Source organism: Rattus norvegicus, chromosome 11, assembly GCF_021556685.1.
Source record: "Rattus norvegicus strain SHRSP/BbbUtx chromosome 11, alternate assembly SHRSP_T2T, whole genome shotgun sequence".
Classification (NCBI taxonomy): domain Eukaryota; kingdom Metazoa; phylum Chordata; class Mammalia; order Rodentia; family Muridae; genus Rattus; species Rattus norvegicus.
This window is the reverse complement of record NC_141544.1, coordinates 83,696,414-83,720,020: the sequence shown is the minus strand read 5'-3', so window position 1 is coordinate 83,720,020 and position 23,607 is coordinate 83,696,414. Positions and strand designations below refer to the sequence as shown.

The following is a 23,607-nucleotide window of genomic DNA, read 5'->3' as shown; positions in this document are numbered from 1 at the left end:
AAAATAGGGCTGAGAACACATAATAAAGGATTTCCGTAAGACTTGTAGTAGAACTCACTTCAGTAATATATAAAGAGTATCTACAAATCAATAAGAAAAAGATAGGTGATCAGTAGAAAAATAAGCAAAAGACTTGAACACACACATACACACATGCCAATAAGCACGTGAGAACTTGTTTGAGGTTATTAGTCATCCGGGAAAGGCAACTCAAAAAACATAATGTAACTTCGGTACACACCCATCAGATGACTAAATGTAAAAAGGTGGGAAGCACCAAGAACTGGCAAAGATACAGACCAGTGAAAATGCTCGAAGCTGTCAGGAGTGTGGACCGAGAGAGGAACTGTGGGAAGCTGGTGATAGTTACTAAACTGGATATGCCCCCACATCACTCTGAGGGTGCCGCTGTCTGTGTATGTCTTTCTACAATTCTACTCCTAGACGAGAGTCTATGTGCTAAAGAAGACACTCACACTAGCCTAAGACTCAGTAGCAATAATCTTGAGGATAGCTGAAAACAATGACTCACCAATAGAATGGGGAGAATGGGCCAAACCACGCCCGTGAGTAACTCTTATAATGGGGATTCTGAGCTAAAGAACACAGACCTAAATGAGGTTGCTTTGTATATTTTCTTTCGATAAAGTAAGTGATGATGATGATGATGATGATGATGATGATGATGATGATGATGATGCCGCTGCCACCGCCGCCGCCGCCCATGGGGCTCCTGCTCTAGCAATTTGGGGAGAAAAACGCTTATCCAAGCTTACAAGTTACAGTTCATTATCAAGGAAAGAAAATTCATGGGAAGTCCTCAAAGCAGGATCCTGGAGGCAGGAACTGAAGCAGGGGCCCGGGAGGAGTGCTGCCCACTGGCTCGCTCTACACAAAGTGATTGGCTTGCTTTCTTACTCAGCCCAGGACCACCTGCCCAGGGCTGGGGCAGTGCCCACCGTTCATCATTAATCAAGGAAACGCCCTATAGAACTGCCCTGATGCCAGAGGCAATTCCGACTGAGACTCTCTCTTCCCAAGCGACTCTAGTTTGTACCAAGTAGACAAAAACTAGCCAACGTTAAGTCCCCAGTGAGGAGTGGCTCTCTAGGGAGGGGTGCTGCAATCAATTGAGGAGACTAGGATCCGTACTGGCTATGAAGGCTTGTGGAACGTATAAGAAACTATGAAGACATCAGCACATCACCCCGAGGCCAGTGCAGACAATAAACAGACATTTCTTGCTGACTGGTTTGCAGGTGGCTAGGGTTGAGCTTCTCCGAGGGTTTCGGATGGGGCTGTCTCACGTGCCCCTCCTCCTGAGATAAGAGGCAGAGACTAAAGAAAGGCCAAAAGGAAGCACCAGGTCTCCTGGGCTCTCTACTTAGAACTCCGCCTGACTGCTCCCCACATACCCTTAGTGAGGGCAAATCCCAACTCCACATCCAGTGTAAGTGCGGTGGGGAGGAAATATTTTCAAACAATCACCTCAATCAGGTCAAGCATGAAGGGAAATGTGTCTTACATTTCAGAAATAGCTAAAACACAAAACAAAACAGAAACAGAAAAGGTGAAGGGGCTGCTATGTTTCCCTCCTTGAGAAGACATTGCTTCTGAAAGTCTAACAAGAAAGGGAAGATGAGGAGGAGTAATGCTTCCAGTGCTCCATCCACTTCCTGTCTAGGGCTGAGCAAGGGCCAGGTCTCTCTTTCCGAGGCTGGCTCTGGACGGCAGCCTTGGAGTTCCCGGTCCCTGCTCCTTCCTTCAGAGTCTATTGGATTGATCAAGCAGCTTAATAAAGTCAGAACCTTTCAGTGCATGTGAGAATTTAGAACTCTAGATTTCTGTAGGACAGATTAATCAGCAGTCTGGGAAGATTTCTCACTGACAGCAGAGGCAGCAGGGTTGGAAGCAGACAGAAAACACTGGGAGAGCCACACCCCATCTCTTGATAGTCCACATTGGATCCTGAGCTGCCCCCCTGAGGAGAGGACAAGGCCTTTAGAGAGGTGGGCTTCCCACTGTCAGGGGGACGAGTGTGGGTTCTGCTTCGTCCCTGTAGGGAGGAAACACATGAGCACCTGTTTTATGGTTCTAGTGTGAAATATCCCCAGAGACACGTATGTTAGAGCCGGCCCTGTTTTCTTCCAAGCCCAAAGGTGGTGCAACATGCTGACACAGGGAAGCTGCCTGCTGCCTGGAGACTGGATGGGGGTTGAATTGAGGTTGTGGTATCTGGGAGGGGACCAGTTAGGACGTGCATGCAGCCAAGAAGTGGGGTTAGGGAGAAGCAAGTGGAGCAGAGCCAGTCTTCAGGTATACTAGGTCTGTGGTGACCCTAGGAAGGTGGCTTGGCCTATGCACAGAGGTGGCACAACCTGCTGACACACTGGGTTGATGGAGGAAGGGAGGGAGCAATGGAAGAGGCGGGCAGAGTGGAAGACGTGAGTTCAGCCAGAACAGGAAGAGAATGTGTGTCCAGCAAAGTATGGGCCACTGGGAAAAAAGGACAGCAAGGCGTGGGTGGTCCCAGTGAGGGGGATGCTGCCCGAGTTCTCTGTTGCAGGAACAAGACCAGATGCTCGAGAACCACAAAAAAGTGAAGCCATCTGGAGCGTCTATGAAGTCTGTGTTTAGGCAGGTGTGTGTGTTGGGGGCGAAGATACCTCCGCTTGCTTGCCGGTTTACATCTGGAAGGTTCTCAGAGAACCCAGTTTCTAGGGCTATCCCAGAGGAGAAGGCTGGGTGGTACAGATGGGGTGAGATGACTTCACTGTGGGGTCTCACTAGTGGCTTCACGGTTTCATTCCGTGTGTCTGTATTCCTGCTCAGAATCACAGCTAGAAAGAAACCACCCTTCCTCAGAGACGCTGTGAGGGTCTGAGGGTCTTCTTCGCCTGCTCTGATGATTGATTGACAGCTCAGCCTTTGCAAGGGGCTCACGAAGCTCCTCATGTCACTATGTCTGCCTCCCTAGGAAGCATCGGAAAGAGCCTTAGCGTGGCCATTGCTTCCCAGGGCACACTGACAGAACACTTCAAACCAGGCATCCTGAAGCATCAGACCTGGGCAGGGGATAACGAAGGCTTAGTTGTAGAGTGTTGGCTTAGCATGGATAAATCACTGGACCCAAACCCCAGCACTACAAAGACCAGGCGTGGTGGATGGCACATGCCTATAATCCCAGCACTTGGTAACGGAGGCTAGAAGACCAAGCATTCAAGGTCATCCTTAGTTAAAAAGCTAGTTTGAGGCCAGCTATGTGAGATTCTGTGTCAAGAGAACAAAACAGTGTCATCGTCAATGCATTTTTCCACCTTTCCAGAAGCTGGAAGTCTGGAATCAAGTTGTTGGTAGGGCCAGGCTCCCTCTGAAGGTTCTACAGACGATTCCATCCCTAGTTCTCCCAGCTTCTGTTGGCAACATCATTCCTTAGCCTCTCTTGGTGTTTACCCTCTGTGTATCGATGTCCTTCCATTGCTTTCCTATGAGGAGAATAATCAGTGGATTTATGGCCACTCTAATCCCACAGGACTTAAACTAATTATACCTGGAAAAACTCTCCTTTGAAATACAGTCACGTTCGTGGGTACCAGGGCGTTCATGAACTTGAGGATTGGCAACCAAGCAGAACGTGGCTGTTAAGACTCTCCCAAATGCTCATTTAATCACATCACGAATCAGCCACTTCTCTTCCTAGGCATCTGGTGCCCATCTGTACTCTGTGACTGGGGGGCTTGGAGGTGCTCTGAACCCTGCTCTGCCCAATGAGCTGGCTTTCATTAGTTCTGCCTGGAAGCCATCTCAAGTAGGCAGGTTGGCGGTCAGCAGTGAGAACAGGGCAGAAAGCCAAGACCCGCAAGGGCTTCTCGTGCTACAGGGAAGGAAAGAGCTTCATTTCTATTGCAGCAGACAACCTAAGCCATTGAAGGTTCCTGAAGCTATGACCCCAGACTGTTGGGTGTGTCCCAGCTTGGTCGCTAAGGAGGCTTGAACTCTACTGCCAGAGTCACAGCTCAGAGCTGTAAGGAAGGCCAGTCCCACCCTCTTGTCCCTCCTCACCATTCACAGCAGTGTGCATTCCTGTCAGAGGAGCAAGAAGAAATTAGATTTAGCACAGCGGATTCCAAGGGACATCTGAGGTCACGCACTGGCTAAGGAGTGCTGGGTCAACCCAGCAGGATGCCAGGTGCCAGCTCTGGGGCTCAGCTAAGGAAAAGGCTAAGGAAAAGCAGGAGGAGAGAGGTCAGGAAGAGGCCTCTGTGGGGAACTAGAGAGAGCTTCTCGGAAGGGCTAGTCCCCCTTTGGGTACTAGATCACAGTGACCACAGTGGCACTCCCTCCACCTACATGACTCCCTCTCCACAAAAGCCTTTTATCCCCGTGGGCTTGATGATTTGATTAGCGGCAGAAACATCCATTTGACTTCGAGGATAAGGAAATTAAAGCCGAGAGTGGTACCAGATCACCCTCTTGGAGGGACTGTGTGCCATCTCAGGGACCCTCACCAGGTCCCCTCCCAGTAGGGTGGCCTTTAGAACTCCACCCGTCTCCACCTGCTCACTCATGCAACGCCATAGTACGGACAGTCTGTTCCCTTTCTCTTGTATAAAGGGACTTTATAGAAGATTGCTCCTTATTGATTTATAACAGGCCATATAAATGAAATCAGTGTGTGAACTATGCAAACACGGGTTTAAGACAAGCCTGGAGAACTCCTCCCAATACCTCAGCCACTCCAGACTTAGGTCTTGGAGTGACCTAAGGCTGTGCTGTCCTGCAGGAGGAGGTCTGGATCCTGTCCCGGGGGCTGCATTGGGAGGACGTGGTCTTGCAAGGCTGTCTTATGTTACCTACCAAGGCAGCTTGTGTGTGCTGAACTCCTGCTGAGGGCTGTACCCCGGGACAGACAGTGAGTTATCTCATCCTCTGCTTGTGCCTCTGGTGACTGGCAGGGTCAAGCTCTCCTGCAGGGCTGATATCCATGGTTTGCTGAGGGAGGTGCTGGTTCCATTGCTGACTGAGAGGTGGTTTGAGGCTTTGGCTAGTGAACTGCATGTCTATTATGCAAATGCCTAGGGTTTGCTTTTGGAATGGCTATACAAATAGAATAGGTTGGAGCTGAGGAAGTGGTGTTTTATAGTTCTCTGGGAGGAGTGGCAAGGGTCTGATGGTTCTTTTGAGCCCTCACTGCGATTCCGTTTCCGCTCTGGCATTCGAACCAACTTGACTGCAAGCAATCCCAGTGCAGAGACCGCCTCGCTGCCACAGACAGGTGGGGGAGGAAGCACTCAGATCTAAACAGGGGGCTTCTCCAAGTTCACAGAGCTCTTATTCAGTGATTATGTATGAGTAGGAACCATGGGTGGCCATGAAACCACTTCTGTCCCCAACAGCAGCCAGGGTGCCAAGCAGACAATGATTATCCACAGTGTTAGTGGAGGGCACAGAGCATCAGCTAGGGAAGAAGAAGCCCATGGAAGGTGGGCAGGGGCTTCTCGTGAACCAAGCCAGGCTTTGTGCTCTGCATCACTACGCTGAACTTAGCTAATGAAGAAGGTGAATGGAAAGCAAGACAGCCCAGAGCAAGGCAGCAAGTGGGGAGAAGTATCAGATAGAGAGAGAGAGAGAACACGGCTGGAGGAAGTCTAGGAGAGGCAAAGTCTCAGAGTGGAGCTCACTCTCCCTCTCCAAGAGAGCCCGGCCTCACTGGTACTCATGATAAACAGCATGGTGGAGATAACAAAACAGCTTCCCCACATCATCCCGACACATGTACCTTCATGTAGACTCTAACTGTGGGCCTCCCTCCCTCTCCCGCTGCCTCCGTGGGCACAGCTAGGTCAGGAGGGCCCTCAGCCCTGCCTTCCTCGCCTCTTAAGTTGACATCTGTGATCTCTCTGGAGTCCCTCGAGGGTCCCAGTTCTACAGATGCGGAAACTGCCCCCTTCGAACTCCTCCCACGTCCTCACTGAACTTCCTTTTAACATTAGCTTTTAAAGATTTATTTATTTTTATCTTTATGTGTATAGCGTTTTGTCTGCATGTATGTTTGTGCACTGCAAGTGTGCAGTATCCTCAGAAGACAGAAGAGGGGGATAGGTTTCAAGAGGAACTGGAGTTACTGACAGTTGAGAGTCACCATGTGGGCGCTGAGGGTAGAAGCCAGGTCCCTTGGAGGAGCAGCCAGTGCTCTTAACCACAGAGCCATCTCTCCAGGCCCCTAGCTGTCTATTAAGTACTGTTAAACTGATACTGTGAATGGGCTGAGTAAACCACATAGGTAGACACGCCTATCTTTGTACAGCGGCAGAATGCATCAAATGGCAACACATTTATAGGCTGCGATGATTTCCTGAGATCTAAGCCACTGGGTTTCTGTGATTTTCCATGGTCAGTCTTCACGGCCATCAGTAAACACAGATTCCTTTACTCTATCTCAGTTTCAGTCACCAGTATTGATAATTCTCAGCCCACATACATACATTTCACAAAACAATAATAGATTACAGAGTGTAAGAAGGGATTACAGTGGCTTCGGGGCTGTCAAACAGAGGCTAAGTGAAGGGAGAAGCAGAGGGATTCCCTTGCTTGCCATCCCATGAGAAGTGACCAGAAGGCCTGCTGGTGGTCAGCGTACGGTGTTAGCTGCCCCTTTGTCACTTGGTCCTGCTGAGGCAGACGCATCCTTCACCCCTCTCAGTCTTTGCCAAGCTCACAGGCCTGGGCTCTTGCATATAGTTTTTGTGTAGTCCTGGTTTAATTTAATATATTGATAGGCAGCCGTTTCAATTTGCTTAAATAAACTATGTGTCCGTCTGTACCTTACAGTCTGTCCTGGATAGATGGGGGTTCATTACAATACATTCTGTATGCCCAACACCTGGGGGTCATCTACTTGTCCAGGGAAATTACTGAGTTACTCTGCCCCAGCACTTACACTCTGAAGAGTGCGAGCTGCCACTTTCTGAAATGAAATCACTCAGGGCAGGGTACCTGCAAGCAGGGGCAGTCTGTTTCCCTCAGTCAGGCCAGACCGCTAGGGTTTCAACACACAGCGTGGAGCCGATGCCTTATTGCCCCCAAGAGCTGAACCTCTGCTCGACTCTGCCGGTGAGACGGTAACAGGGCGGTCAGCAGCACAGCTCCAGACAAACTGTTGGGCATTTCCTGTGTGTTCACGTCACCTCTCACCCCAATCAAACAGGCACTTGAGCTGTTGCTGGTTTACAGAAGGAAGCAGAGGCCCAAGCTGTTAACTAGTTTATTAAGGACGACTCATCCATGACACATGGTGACTGCTGGATGCTATTTACTTGTTTGCATAATATGAGACCACCCTACACCAAATATTAGATCCTTGGTGAAGACGAGGCCTACACTGTGTAATGGAGGAGCGACAGAAGAGCAGGAAAAGCGCAGGAGAATTAGGAAAGCGTTTTGTTTGTGAACCGGGTAAATGGAAACCAGAGACAAAGCAAATTTAAACTGTGAGAAGAAAAAAAAAACCTGTTCATTTTATTCCCTCTTAAGAGCCTGGTTGTTTTGGTTTGGCTTGGTTTGGTTTGGTTTCGGGATTTTTGTTTTGTTTTTGTTTCTTCTTTGTCAGCTTGACACAAGCTAGAGTTGTCTGGGACTAGGAACTTCAATTGAGAAAAAACGCACCTGTCAGACCGACCCGTGGGCAAGTCAGTGGGTCACTGTTTTGATTGGTGATTGATGGAGGAGGGCTCCCATTGTGGGCGGGGCTATCCCTGAGCTGGCCATCCTGGGCTCTATAAGGAAGCGGGCCGAGCAAGCCATGGAAGTAAGCAGTGCTTGCTGTGGCCTCAGTTTCAGTTCCTGCATCTGGGTTCCTGCTTTGAGTCCCTACCCTGACTTCCCTTCCTAGTAGGCTGTGACAGAGACATGTAAACTGAAACAAACCCTTTCCTCCCCAAGTTGCCTTTAGTGGCAGACTGTGTCCCAGTAATAGAAACAGAGCTGTTTCAAATTGTGAAAAATCTGTATACACAGATATTTCCTCTGCTCTCCGGGCTTGAGAAAATGAGGCTATGTCACAGAGACCAGCCCTGAGTGATGTCTAGTTACACGGCACACGTGGCCATGTCTTGGTGGAACATGTACTCTTTAGAACAGTGCTTCTCAACCTTCCTAATGCTGTGACCCTTTAATACAGTTCCTCACGTTGTCGTGACCCTCAACCGTAACGGTATTTTGTTGCTATTTCATCGCTGTAGTGTTGCTGCTGTTATAAATTGTGATGCAAATATTCCAATATGCAGGGACCATGACACGCAGGTTGAGAAAAACTGCTTTAGACTGGCAGAGTCTAAAGCCTGACTTTCGTGCATACTGTGCATATTTTGCGGGGCAAATGCTCCCAGGTTCTCTCTGGGGCCAAGCTCTAGAGAAAATTTCCTGTCTGGAGTCTCGGGCACAACGAGCTGGTTGAGGCGCACATATATCGCTCTTTAGTTTGAATGGCTCATTTGCCTTGCAGTTGGGTCTTGGAATAACAACAAATCATGTTCCTCTAAAAGCTGAAGGTATATATGGCAGTTGAGGGAGTGTTGCTAAATACTAATACCTGGTCCTCGTACCCAGCCTTTTTAAAAGAGGATCCCAGGACAGCATTCCTCTCACAGTGAACTCTTGCCATCTGAAAGGTCATTGCCATCGCGACTATTTGGAGACAGAGTCTTCAGCGTCATGTACCCAAAGAGTTAATCTGATTAGAATCTCTGCAAAACTCCTTTCTAATACCTGTGGCAGTAGAGAGAAACTTTATGTACTGTGTGGAAGCAACACCTGCCAATAAAAAGCCTATGGCCAATGAGTGAGGCAGGATTAGAAGGTGGGACATCCGGGAGAGAAAGAGAGGATTCTGGGTAATAGTAAGGCATGAGGGCTTCTCCAGGAAAGCCGGCGGAGTTGGATGCATGTGCCTGAGGATAGGTGACAAACCACGAAGCACTATTTAAACTAGTTTAAACAGGATCACTGAGTGATGAGCTAGCAGAAACGAGCCAGAGCTATTGGCATTTACTCATATATAGAAATTTCAGAGTTGTTATTTCAGGGAACAAAGAGGCTGAATGGATAAATCCACAGTTACACAGTGGCAGTATCTAGACTGAGCTTCGGCGGTTAGGATTTGGATATTAAAAGCCTCCTCCCCATCCCAGGCTTAGTCATTTTATTAGGAGATGGAGAAATGTAAAAGGTGAGGTGTAAGGAAAAGTAGTTAGGCGATTGGGGTACACTGGAAGGAATAAGGACGTCAGGTATGTTCCCATGCTCTCCTTCCCACACACCACGAAGGAAGCAAGGCTTTCTCTATCGCAGTCCCACCCAATCACGGGCCTCCAAACCACAGAATCGATAACAGATCATAGACGGAAACTTCTGAACGTAGAGGTCAAGATAAATCTTTCCTCTTCGTAAGTTGACTTTCTCGAGTATTTTGTAATAATAACAGAAATCTTGCTAACACTATTCTCCTCAGGTCACTCAGAAGGTCAGGGCAGCACCTTCCGGGTCATTTCATAGGTAGTGAACAGTGCGAAGATGTACAGTGGTGGGGTTGGGGATTTAGCTAGCGGTAGAGTGCTTGCCTATCGAGCGCAAGGCCCTGGGTTCGGTCCCCAGCTCCGAAAAAAAGAAAAAAAAAAGATGTACAGTGGTGGTGGTGCTAGGCCTAGAATCTCTCTCCATGGAGCTGTGTGGAGGGACCCCAGACATGGATCAGACATACTTCACATATCCTAAAACCCTTTCAACTCAGCTCAAAGCCACGAGCATTGGCGACAACCATGGACTCAATGTATGGGGGTGATATATGAAGGTGACAGTGCTCTGGGGCCACAGGGTGAAGGGTGGATCCCGCTGTGGCAGGATAACGCTGAAGGACCTCTCAGCACATTGACCAGGAAACGTGAGAATGTCTGCCTAGCAGCGATCTCATCCAGACTTTAGGAGCTAAGATCCATTTCCTCATCCCTTCCTCTGAGCTTTCTGGGAAGCACAAGAGAGATACCTAGAATCTCTCTCAAGGGCTGGCCCACAGAAAGGAGAGCACATGCACTCATTCATCCATGTCTTTTCTGGTTCCTCTCTTCTTCGCTTCTGCTTCTCTGAAGATGTCTTTAGTTTCCCGTAGCTCTCTTCTGTATGTCTCCTCAAGGTAAGACCCAGAAGAATAGCGCTCACTTGGAGAGTACTTTTCTCTCTGCGGACACTTTAGCTCTACTAATTCAACCTTTCTCTACTAATTCAGCTACTTTCCTCTTGGCAACTCTCGGCACTGAAAGGGCTCATCGAGCCTTGCCGCCGTGCCTCACACTTAGCCCAACGTTTTCCTTGAATACATCTGGTTGAAAGTTATTCATGACTCCACTCCTCAGAACAGAAACTTGACACCACTGTATGACATGCTCAGTTGGAGTCTGACCCAGACCCCGATGCTCTATACTTTTAGTTCCCTAAGTTGAGAGACGAAGATTCTCTGGAAGACGACAGACATATCTACAAGGATCACCCTAGGCTGCAATGCACACAGGTGACAGGACACATGACCACGACCCTGGGTTTCCTAGCCATAGGAGGAACAAACCGGCAGATCTGGGTATCTTTTCTGTATAATAGATTTTGCTTTGAAAATTTCTAATTAATTGTATTATTTCTCTTCCCCCTTCCCCTCTAACTTCTCCCATGCACCCCCTTACTCACTCTCAAATCCATGACCTCTTTTCTTTATTTATTTTTACACACACACACACACACACACACACCCCTAACTACACAACCTTCTCAGTCCATTTAATGTTACCTGTAAGCACATGACCACAGGACCTACCACCTGCTATTGGAAGACTTGTTGGCCTGAGTCTTTAAGCTAAGCCCTTGCCCCTTTACTGTCTAAGCTTCCACAATGCACTGGGGCACCATGATCCAGAGCTGAAGTCAATGTGGTCCTCATTTGGAGAATAGAACATGTCCCAGGAAGAAATGGCCCACCTACCTACAAGTAACTTCAACAGATGCTGGTAAAAGACACGTGTTCCTGTATGCATGTGTGCATACACGGGTGGGGGGAGAATCTTCAGCTCTTATATCAGGTTTGGACAGAGGAGTAGGGCATCCCAAGAGAACCAGAGTTTCATACTGTACTCATTCATTGCTTGCATTCTCGAGTTCTGGAAAGATGGGAAATCCTTGGGTATCTGACATTAGCCCATTGTTTTGCTACTGTAATGAAATAAGCCTTTGTAAGCAGGCCACTGTCTGAGAAAAAGTTTTTATTTTAAATCCGAAGCAGACTACTTTGTATGGTAAAGAGGTTTATTTCAGCCATAGTTATAGCCAAAACATAAAGTCTGGGGCCCTCATCTGTGACTTTCTTCCTGCTGATGGAATACCAGTACAGCCCAGACTATCACATGACAGCAGTGTGTGCTTGTCTGTGCATATCTGGTCTCTGTTTTTCCTCTTAGAAAGCCACTAGGATTCATAATCAGGCCCTGCCCGTGACCTTATCTATTCTTAACAACTTTCTAAAGATCCCGCCTCTGCAAATAGTGGATGGAATCACCACCCTCTTAATACTTCACAGCAGCGAACCACGAGGACCTCTCAAATCACACCCCAGCACAGCAGCCAAACTACTGAGGTCTGTTGTGCACTTGGTTTAATGCTTGCATTGTGGGTTCCCAAATTGCATGAGAATCTCACAAGTAAGATGCTGTGGGTCTCTGTCCCCCTAGTTGGTTCTAATTGGTAAATAAAGTTGCCGGTGGCTAATGGTGGGCAGGCAGACAGAAACGGGACTTTAGATTTCCCAGGCAAGGAGACCCAAGGAAGAAGGATTTAGTACCACATGCCAGAGAATCGGAAGGATCCGGGGTGAGAGCTGCAGGAAGAGAGAGGAAACAATCATGTGAGAGCCAGGGAAGAGCAGCTCAGGGCCCTCCCCCATTGGGTCTAGGGTAGCAAAGATGGGATATAGTTTTAGTAAGTGATAATTCGGGCGTATTGGAGGGGATGCATTGGCAATGTGGAAGCTTCTAAGTGGCCCAGCCATTGAGCTGATTAAGGCATATGAGGTATAAAACTGTGTGCCTATGTCTCTCATTCAAGAATCCAGAGCATTGGGGTGGGTGGTGAGGAGCACACGTACTATGGCTCCTGCTGCTGCCTCAGGGGAGATTAGAGCAGACTAACAGCCAGGGAGACTAACAGGGTGTTGATAGGAGTCTTAGAGTCCTGTACCCGTGAGTCTGGCTCATCTGAAAACCTAGGCCCTGCCACGTGACTGGTGCCTGGTCACAGCAGAATCCCCTTTCTCCCATACACCTGTGACTTTTGAATGTTCTAGGAATATATATGACTTTAGAGATCTCAGAACTAAGCAGAGACAAGAGAGCTTGCCTGGTCCTTGGCTACTCTTCCCCTCCCCTCCCCTCTCCCCTTCTCTCTCTCCTCCCCTCCTTTCCCCTCCCCTCTCCTCTCCTCTTGCCTACTAAAAAGTCAATACCATTGCCTTCTCCTCATCCATTACTATCTTGCCTTCTAACAGTCAGAACAGAGAGAATCTAGGCTGTTCCAGCCACAGATGCCAAGACAAAGGCACTGCTGATCACTGACTGTCCCCTCCCTCAGCAGGTCTGTCCCTATGGAGATCCTTTACCACCTCCCAATCTCAGAAGGGTGAGGAGCCAGGAGCCAGCAGCTCTGAGGCCACCAGGGCCAGCTGTTTCTAGGACTTCCTGGCTCCCTTCCTCAGTGACAGCGGGTAAGGGGTACCATATAGGGAAATGAAGGCCAGCCCAGCCCTCTCCCTGTGACAAATTTGGGGACCCTGGAATTGCTAGGGTTCTGATAACTTTCTTCAACTCAACAGAACCCAGATGACTAAGATCCATCCAAGAAAAGCCCAAATACTTAGTAGCAAGCCACACACTGGCCTCCCCAATTTTCTTGGTCTTCCAGTTGGAAAGGAGACAATCTTCCAAAAGTGAAAATCAGAGTTTGCTTATCCACTTCCTTGTTTTGTGTTGTCATTCCTGCTCCAGTGCCCTTGTCTCCCAAGTAGTATCTTCTGATGTCCCACAGTTCCATATTTAAACTCTTGGGAAGGAACAGGAAACCAGTAGCCTCTGTCTGTCTGTCTGTCTGTCTGTCTGTCTGTCTGTCTGTGTGTTAATATGCATGAATGTCTTGGCTGGAGACTGACACTTCTTAAGAGGACTTTCCAGAGAATCCCTAAAGGAGGGGTGACAAAAACATGAGACTTCCCCACCTCTCTCAAGGTTCCTCTACAAACTACTCAAAGGCCAGCATTTGTCACTGGGTTCTGTGAGACTGTGCCCCTCTGTCTGTACCTCACTGGTGCTGGGCCTACAAGCCCTCACACAGGGCAAGGTCGGGACCAAGTCCTGAAAAGAACAAATCAGCACTACTTTAGGGTTCACAAAACAAATTCTCCGGACCCTGGAACAGCACACCCCTCCTGGACATGCTGACTCAGACCCCTTTCTCCCACCACATCTGTGGCTTCTGTCAACTTCCGCCCTCACCATCCACACCACGCAAAGCTCCGTGCCCAGCTGCATCTATCTCCTGCCAAACCTCTTCCCCTGCCATCGCTTTGCTACTAAACAGGGCTGCAAGACACGCGAGGCCCTGCAGGGCCGAGTCCTCAGCCCTCCTCAGGTTCTTTTTCCCCTAAGTGACCCCGGTGTCTCCTGGCCACTCCCACAGCCCGAGCACACATGGCCACTCTGACACTCAATGCCTGGCACTGCAGCTGCGGCCTATCTGCCTGGTCTTTCTACCGCCCTGCGGCTTCTGTGACGCACAGTGGCAGTTGCTGAAATCCTAGAGCAAGCTTATCTTCTTGATAGCAGAATCCACTGATAATAACACTGAAGAGAAGGGAGGCAGAGACATTTTCAGACTCAGGGGCCAAGCTGATGATTCTAAGAACCTCATTGGATTCTGCCCAAAGGATACGGTGTTTCAGCTTGATTTTTAAAATTAAGAAGCAGCCTTTAAAACTATCAAATCCCACTGTTGTCTAGTGACACAAGTCGCATGCAGGTTAAACATGACTGAAGCCAACAGCCCTTGAATTTGGGCGAGTGTCCTATGCCTGGTGTCCTAAAGCTGGCGCCTGAGGGGAGTCCCCAGCTGTTAGTGCTGACTTTACTTGGATAAACTCTGAGAACACTTCTACTTACTGTTGAGTTTTATTTTCTGCTTATCTGTATTTTCTACACTGTGTACGGCCTCATCATCGTCCCCAGGGAAAGCGACAACACAGCATTTAAAGTACATTGCCAAACATGGATAAAACCTTGGCACCTCAAGGGGGAGCAGAGAGGAAGGGCCTCTTCCCTATGCATGCATGCCTGTGCAGTGAAACCTGGGCAAGAGGGCGACTTACTGTCCCTGTGGCCAACTCAAAGTCATAAGGAGGAAGGGAAGACGTTAGGCTCTCTGGGAGCCTCCTCTGCCCAGCTGCCGTGTCTCATCTCCCTGCTGATCCGATCTTCTGGAGTCCAGAGGAGCATTGCAGGTGGCATTTCCATCCAGCACTGCTGCTTATAGCTTCTAGGCCCCCAGACAGGTCTCAGCACCGTATATCTCTTTAGGGATAATACACCCCCGAGGGCTGCAGTGTGCATCACAAACTATGCAGTCGTTCGTATGCTGGAGGCTTGCAGCAGCCATCTTTACTTCTGGAAGGAGGTGGGCAGATAGGTGTGTACACACAGACGCCGGCCCTTTGTGAGTTTACAGATGTTTCATGAACTGGAAAACATCTGCACGGAGAGATAGGCAGTTTCCATTACCGTTTATAATGTACAAATGATACAGTTTTGGAAACAAAAACTGAGTAAGCTGTTGGACTTAGCAAACGGAAGGAAGGGGCCAGAATATGAGCCCAGGTGGTTAATAGAGGAGTCTGTGTTAGTAGACTATGGCTCGGGTTTACCCTCACACGTGTATGTGTGTGCAACATGTGCATATGGGCACACACACATACATACACACATATATATACATACATATACATACACACTTACATACATACACACACATACACACACATACACATACATACACATACTTACACATACACACATACACACACATATACATACACATACATACACACATACACACATATACGTACACACACATACACATACATACACATACACACATATACACACATACACATACACACACATACACACACGTACACATACACACATACATACATACACACATACACATATACACACATAGATACATACACACACAAATACACATACACACATATATACACATACATACATACACACACACACACACACCATCCCAAATGTACAGCTTCACTGTTTGAGCCCTAACTGGCCTCAGACACTGTTCACACTTTACCTCTGATAACTGGGACTGCGGGGTCAGGGAGAAGGAGGGAGACTTTCCTTTTTCACTTCTCAATCTCCATCTTTGGCTCTTCCCATACAGGATAAGAACTAATAGAAAGGCTCTGTCCTCGTTGGTAGGATTGTACTTCAGAACCAAAGCTTTAACTTTTCATACAAATGAAACATCCTTTGCTGTTCGCGCATTTGGGACTCTTGTTTATTTAATGCCCTGGCTGCTGCGGATCTTTCCAATTTGCTTTGGAAGGGAGCCTGGACTTCCTGATTTCCCCCAATCCAGCTCTCAGCTGGGCAACCACAGCAACCACACCCCTTCCTGCGGTTTCCAGTGAAGCCTCCTGGTAGAGAAAGAAGTGGGGAGGAGGGAGGGTGAGGGCATGGAGTGTTGGGCCCTTGCAGTGGACAACAGTGTCTGATGAAAACAATGTCACTGCACACACAGCTACGTGGCTGCCTAGACCTAATAATAGTGGCCTGGGGAAGGCGAAACATGAAGAGATCTTAAAGCAGTCGGCTCAAAAAGGGGATAGTGCTCGGGTGAGCAGGCAGGCAGGAGAGCCTGGGGAGTTGGGTAGAACCCCTTCGAAGAAGAGGAAGAGGAGGTAAAAGCCCAGGTTTTAGCTCCCCAGCAGGATTATCTCTTTCCTTCCGGGATCCAGAGGGTCTAAGGGTCAGATTCCACAGTGCAGTGGACCCAGAAGGGGCTGGGGGCTGCTTCCGCCTGACTTGAAATGACACACGTGCAGGCTAGGCTCTGTCTGGCAGCGGCTTTAATCAAGTTCCTGCAGAAACACAGCCACACTGTCATGCAGAACCGGAGGAGGAGCGAGGCAGGCTGGCCTGCTTCTGGTGTGTGTACCCACTTAGAGATGTTACTTTAATTTCTCAAAAACACTTCCTGACAGCTCCACACTGTGCCCCAGCCTAATGCTGCTACTAGAACAGCTTGGGGGCAGCTGGAACTGTCTGTCCGACTTGCTGGAGAGCATTAATTAACCATCAGCTATTCTGTCTCCAGGGTCCTCAGCGCTGGGCGTCTCTGGGTACCATTTCTGACTCTGGAGCCATTCCCATGGCATTCTCACATGCCAAAGAGCCCCCTTCCCCTCCAGTCCCCACAGAATGTTCTCTTAGCTCCTTGCTCAGCAAACAAGCAATCCAAGCGAGGCTTTCTTCTCCAGCCACCTCCGTGGTGTTATCAGGGCTAGGCTGAGATACTACTCTGCGAATGTTTGCATTCTGGAAAGTGCTCAGCCTTGTTAAGGAAGAAGCAATGAATGAGAAGTCTTTCTTTGACCTCATTCAGTGCAGGCAAGCATAAAGAAGGCTCTGAAATGTTATCTGTTCAAAATTCAGGTGGCTAAATATTTACTGAGAGCATGATTGGTATTCCCTCATTAGCACAGGGTCTACCTAGTATCAGAAGCAAGCTATTGTACCCTGGCGAGCCCTTGGGAGGAAGCCTGGTCTGGCAAGAACAGGTGTCCCAGCTTCCAAATAGAAATGAGGATGACCTGAGATGCCAAACTCCCCCTTTCCCTGCTCCTGATAGACTTTTGAAGTGGCTATTCCATTCTATGCTCACCACAAGACCCAGCATCGAGCTACATCTCTAAGCACACAAGCCCTCTTGCAAGGTGGGGTAAATAGTATGTTCCTAGCATGCCCCTTCTGACATGTTTCTATTACAGTTTTAGGTTCCCCTCTGGGTCGTGAATAGCACAAAAGTTTCATCTGGGTAGTCAATTGCGACCGGTTTGCCGGGGCTGCTGGGAGCTTTGTCATGACATCCAAATTTTGAAGGGTCTCAGACATTTGCTAATGCTGTGGGGGCCACTACTGTACATACATGTCACGAATCTTGTTGATTGGAATACCACCTCCCTCAGGACACCTGCAAGACTCCCACACACAAAAGCAAACCAGCCTTTTCCTCACTGTGCTCCCTGGCTGTCTAGCTATCTAGCTTGTATCAAGATGATTTGTTTTGACTTCTCCTTCGATGCCCTTTGGGTCCCTCTGGGTCCCTCTGGGTGGGACTGTGCATTTCTCATTTGCATCCTCCTTAGGTTGCTCCGTCATAGTGCCCAGCTGTGATGACTGATCTTCATTGTCAACTCAACTGGGTTTGGAGTTACCTAGGAGACACACCTCTGGGCATGTCTGAGGATATCCAGAGAAGCTGAGCTGGGGGAAGATCTGCTCTGGGTCTAAGTGGCACCACACATGGGCTAGGGTAATTAGGCTGAATACAGAGGATTGCAGGAGATCCAGTGGAGTGCCAGCATCCAGTCATGTACCCCGGCTTCCTGACTAGACACCCTGTGATCAGCCACCTCCCATTCCTACCATCACTACTCCCTGTCTTGAGAGATTCTCTTCTCAAGCCATGAGCCGAAATAAACCCTTGCTTTGGTTTCTTCTGTCACAACAAGAAAAATATTTAATACGCCAAAGCAGGTGGTCAAACCGAGTCTCATTTCTGGGGACCACAGCTATGGGCAGACTCCGGGATGCTCTTCAGGTCCCGCCCTGCTGCTCCTACACTCCTATTGGGTAGATGCTGCTTCAGAATGGGGTGGGAGCCACTGGGGTGCTGGGAATCTCTCTGAAGTGGGACTGGAAGAGTTGCCAGATAAATCACAGACACAGTTCAGTAGCTCTAAGTACAGGCCTGCCCCAACTGTTGAACGAGCTCATACACTAAAGACAAGTGCTATTTATTGAAGTATCTTGTATCTTTTGTTGGCTAAACCTGGCGACACTGGATGAGGATGCCAAGCTGTTAGACCCAGACTCTGAGCCCTGCTCCTCCCACGCAGCTCCCGTGGCTTCATGGAGGAACCGCTTAGAAAAGTGAAAGAATGCCAGTTCAGCCAAGCTGGCCCCTTCTATAGCCGTCCTCACTTCGTCTCCTAGTGTTTCCCTGATGCTCACTGATATCCCACTATCTGATTCCTGTAGGCCTGGCTACCTGTGAAAGTCGGCTCCGGTGAGATCCAGTCAGGGAGGACTGGCAGCGCAGCGACACTTTAGAAAGGCCCCGGTAGGCATTTCAGAGTGCTTGGGGCCAAAGCCGAGTCGCCCAGCCTAGCACAGCAGCGTTTTGCCCAGTGTTCAGATGAAGTAGGTGCTCAGTAAATATTTACTATCTGCCCAGAGGATGTGGTGCTAATGGGCCTTCTCCACCCATGGCTGTGCTTACCTCATCTGTGGTGATAAAAATGTGTAAAATCAGTTGGCATAGAGCCGTTTCCTTTCCAGGAGCCAATGCTCACTCCCACTGGGCAGAGTGCCCAAGTGCATTAGGCTGATTTGAATTTAAAATCAATTAACACATCCTCGGGGAACTTGGCTGCCACAAAAGCAAGATAAAACTGCATCTTCTTAAGTTAATTTATTCCCATTTAAAGGATAATTAATATGTTTTCATTGACGTGAGCGTAGAGAGTAAGGATCAGTGACACGGGCAGAGAAGCTGGCGGTCGCTGTCTCAAGGCTGCGGCAGGAGCGTTTGAGCCACGCCTGTGTCACACTCCTGCCTCTCTGGTCCGTCTTCCCTCAGACTCCTTTCTGCTCTCCAGTCTTCTCCATCTCCTTCTCGACCAAGGAAGCGGAATGGAGGTCTGCTCCTGGACTTCGAAGTTTGACTAAAGCAGAGGGTCCTGGTGACGAACTCCCCGGGTTGGAAGACAGAACAGCAGGAAGATGGATGAGTGTAATCTGGGTCTGTTTGGGGCGGTAGAGGGGAGACAGGTCCTGCAGAGCTACTGGGCCTTAGGGACAGCGATGTGAGCATCACAGGGACTATCAGAAATGACTCCCAGCTCACTGACCGGGGGAGCCGGGGGAGGGAAGGACACTAACCAGCATTTACTTGCAAACAATGACCTCTCAACACTGGATCTCAAAGATCTCACTAGGCAATGGGGAAGCTGGGAAAAGCCATCTCAGAAGCCAAGAGAGGCTGGAATAGGGTCATTCCACAACAGCCACCAGGGGGTGTGAGTGGTGGTGCATACCTTTGATCCCAGCAATCAGGAGACAGAGACAGGTAGATCTCTGTGACTTTGAGGCAAGCTGTGGTAGGAATTATATATTCTACCTAGCCCAGATATAAGATGCACAATCCTGGTATTTATTTACAAGTTGTAAGCCTGTTCTGAGCTATTCTAACTTACATCCCAGAAATATGTGCCTTGTTACTTGTTACTTGGGCCATCGCCTCTCATGGCTGCCTCTTCCTCTCTTTGTTTCCTCTTGCCTCCTTTCTTCTCTCTGTTCTCTCCTGAGACCCCTCACTCGATCTTCAAGTTCCGCCTTTCTCTCTCTCTACTGACCAATCATAGGGTCTTTAGTCTTTTAGTGAGGTTTGCATAACAAAAACTGGAGTATGTGAGAATTCGCTCCTCTTGGGGTAATCAGATCTCGGGGTAAAGAACTTTTAGCATTTTAATACTTAGAAGCACTAGACCAACTCCAACAAGCTAGCCTGGTCTACATGCTAGGACCCCACTTCCCACTCCAGAAGAACAGTCGTGACGTCCAACCTTCACTGCTGCCTGAACACTCTCCAGCATTTGCGCCACACCCAGGAACTGAAGTCCAGAGGGTGTGGTCTGAATTTCCACACCATGTCATGTGCATATTCCCCAGGCATTAGGGGGCAGATGTGGAAATATCTGGCCCCCATCAGACTGAGACGAGAATTTCCTACAAACACAAAAAGAGTCCACATGATAGGGAGGGCAGGGATGATTCTTATGGTGCCATTAAAGTGGGGAGTGAGGAAGGCAGGGCAGGTTTACATGGAACACGAATTCCATTCTGGTCAGACTGAGTACGAGCCGTAGGTGTTCAGTGGAGCTGGGAGAGACAGAAACAACCAAGGGGCTCTCCGAAGAGGTTAAAGCACACCGGCATCACATCCTGCCCTGGCTACTGGTGGCTCATCCTTTTATTCCTCCTTCTTTAAGGCGTGATATCTTGTGAGATGCCCAGGACAAGTAGGCTTCATCTGGACAAGGTTTAGAGGGAGCCTCTTTCCTAGAAATCCAGATATCTGCCCATTTCTGACCAATAGTGAACAGGGAATAGGAGAAGTTAAGCCTTCAATGGCCAGGGCGTGAGGCCAACGTTGACTACAGCTGAGAGAAAAAAGGCAAGATGAATCGCCCCTCTGCTTAGGGCTCTATAGGTTTAACTTCCAAGTTTAGATCATGCTTCTAAGACAGGAACACCTCTAGGGTATAGCAGGGTCTCTGCAAGACTTAGCATTCAGAAGTTTCCACTGAAGAGATTTAAGTTTGCATAAACATCACAGACTCATTTCCCTACCCAAGGGCCCCAAGGTTAAGAGGGCGGCAGAGACAACACACTTCCAGGCTCTCTGAGTGTGGGACAAGTGACAACCTTTCACCCACACCTCAGCCCATCCTGCCCCTCTGCTGCCCACCTGAGAGGAAGGGAGACTCCTGCAGGATGCAGCTGGGCGGACCACCTCCTTTTCCCCAGGAGGCAGTGACGTCCATCATTTCTAGGAGACAGTGTTACTGCTATTGTTAAATGTTGGCAATAGATTCGGGATTATTCTCTCCTGGAAACTGGTCATGAGTCACCATAGCACATCTTTAGGAAATCGCTGGCTCGTCTCCCAAAACAGCCACATCCCCCAATGAACTGAAGACCTGGTTCACTCTGCACTGTGTACTGGAGTCTGCTGGCTGCCCTTGTTAGAAGTGGAGGAAGCGGTTTTGACATTTCTGAGAGAACAGACACCCAGCTTGAGGTTAGTGTCTCGGAGAGCTCAGTCCACCCAAGGCAATTGCGATGTGATGATTCACACCAAGATAGGAGGATTCGAGGAGAGACTATGGAAAGTATCCAGCTGTTCACACACACACACACACACACACACACACACACACACACAGAGAGAGAGAGAGAGAGAGACAGACAGACAGACAGACAGACAGACAGACAGATAGATATAGATATAGATATAGATATAGATATAGATATAGATATAGATATAGATATAGATATAGATATAGATATAGATATAGATATAGATATAGATATAGATATATTCCTTCTTTTAGGGGATGGCCACTGAGTGAGCCCTTGAAAGGTAACTGAGTCTTCTCCATCCTCCCTGGCAGGAAGAAAGCAAGACATCCCCGGGAAGAGGTATGTTCACTGATCCTTGAACTTCAGGAGTACAGTTCTACAGTGATGGTCATCAGCGTACATACTGTGTGTAGTTGTACAAGAAGGATATTCACACAGAGTGTTGGGGAATGGATGGCAAGGCCAGCCACTCAGTCAAACAGCCAAGGTGAGCATCAGTGTTGACAATAGAGTCCAGCAGCGAGCAGATTTCCGGTGTGTCTTATCTCTTTGCAGACACAGTAGTGTTCACAGCCTAGAGACATTCCTTGCAAAGAAGACTTCTTGACCCTCCCAACCCAACACAATCCATCCAAATGACTAATATTACGAGAAGACTTGCCTTCTCCTGGTCCCTTTGTCTAGGCTTGTTTGAGTGACAGAGAGTTTTGGAGGTTCATGAACCAGAAAGGCATTATCAGAACAAACAGTGGACAGAAATCCCAAGGTGGAAGTTGAGAACGCCTACGGTGGAAGGCCAGGCAGATCATAATACAAGTGGACAGGAGTATTTTCCAGGGTCAGAGTGAGGCCAAGAGACCGGGAGGAAATGGTCTGAGTGGATGCTGCAGGAATGGGAGAAACACACTGAGCATCCTTCATTTAACCTCCCCAAGGACTGGTGAGAAAGGCATTGCTGGTGCCTCCTCTTACAGGTGAGCAAGGTGGAGGCACAGAGAGGTTAGGGAACTTACCCACAGCTCCCCATCGGATCAGTGATCAGGACAGGCTTTGAACCCACTCACCCCTCAGTGCTGCCCCATCATGCAGCAGGACGCCTAATTTAAAACATTTCTTCCCCTAGGTTTTGGCCCGTCGTACACCAACCCTGGACCTGGTATTTTCTGCCAAACCTGGCACATTATAAGAAACGTTTTTTGTTTGTTTGTTTGTTTGTTTGTTTGTTTCTCTCTCTCTCTCTCTTAGGGGATAATTTGTAGCCTTGAAATTCAATTAATGGTTTTCAGAATCATCTTCAGGAAAGAAATCCCATCCAAAGGATAATCTCAAAACAGTAGTAAAATGGATACAAGCAATTAACAATGGTATCTCCCAATCACTGGCGAAGTTCTACTCCATCCCTTCCCCTTCTCTGCTTTATTTTCCAAGTTCTAAGGTTCAAGTGAATTCGGGAATTGTGACAGAATCTTGTGTGATGGAAAGGTGGGTGCAGGACAATGAAATAAATGCCTACAGAAAAGCAACCTTCAGACCCAACCGAGTGCAAGTCACATGCTTGGTCATCACCTGCACAGATGTTAAGCACACTCTACTTGAACTTATCTGCATGTTCTGAAGGAGCCGTGAATCAGCCGTTCTGCATACTTTGTGAGGGACAAATACCTTCCTGCCTAGGAATGCGCTTGTCCTTTGGCCGCTAAAGCTTTCCCTTGCAAACGGTGGAGGACCCCTGGCTCCAGTTGGCTGGGAAACAAGGACATACATTTACCACCATCTGTAACTGGAGTTCAAAGCCCCAGATCAGGCTAATCTGAGGCTCCATAAAGTCATCAGGAAACCACAGGGTTTTGTTGTTGTTTTTTCTTTTCCTCATTCTTTTTCCTTGGCTGTTGCATTTCTGTTGGGAGAGTAAGACTGCCTGCCAGATGGCTGCCCCAGCCCTGGGCAGGACATCCAGAAACAACAGTATCCAGGGTACTGACAGATGTCTCTTTTCATATGCGTGTCTCTTTCTCTCTTTAGAAGCAAGAAAACTTGGTCCAACAGGCTCCTGGGAAGGGTTAGGGTGTTGCTCAGTGGTTGGGTTTATATATGGGGTTTCAGAACCTAATGTGTGTGTGTGTGTGCAGACACACACACACACACACATACACACACACACACACACACACACACACACACACACACACACACAGTCAGGACATTAGCAGCCAGTTGTTGAACTTGACTCATTCTTTTGTTCCTAAACCAATTGGTGGATAAGCCCAAGCCTGCTGGAGAGCCAACAGCCCTGACCCCTACA

At 48.5% G+C, this 23,607-nt stretch overlaps 1 long non-coding RNA gene across 16 annotated transcripts in view; it reads left to right on the top strand.

Annotated features, from left to right (window-relative positions):
- The window catches only part of LOC120095679 (uncharacterized), an 84,358-nt gene extending 61,211 nt beyond the window's left edge, over positions 1–23,147 (top strand). For 2 of the 16 annotated variants that reach the window (XR_015633125.1, XR_015633120.1), the window contains exons 2-4: positions 19,021–19,182; positions 21,617–21,792; positions 22,429–23,147. This is a non-coding gene — a long non-coding RNA (uncharacterized LOC120095679). Of the gene's footprint in view, positions 1–4,710; positions 4,913–18,419; positions 18,502–18,762; positions 19,183–21,117; positions 21,244–21,616; positions 21,793–22,428 lie in introns of those variants that run through there. The other 14 variants (XR_015633124.1, XR_015633115.1, XR_015633119.1 and 11 more) reach the window with 14 other exon arrangements.
- Positions 23,148–23,607: the final 460 nt, after the last annotated feature.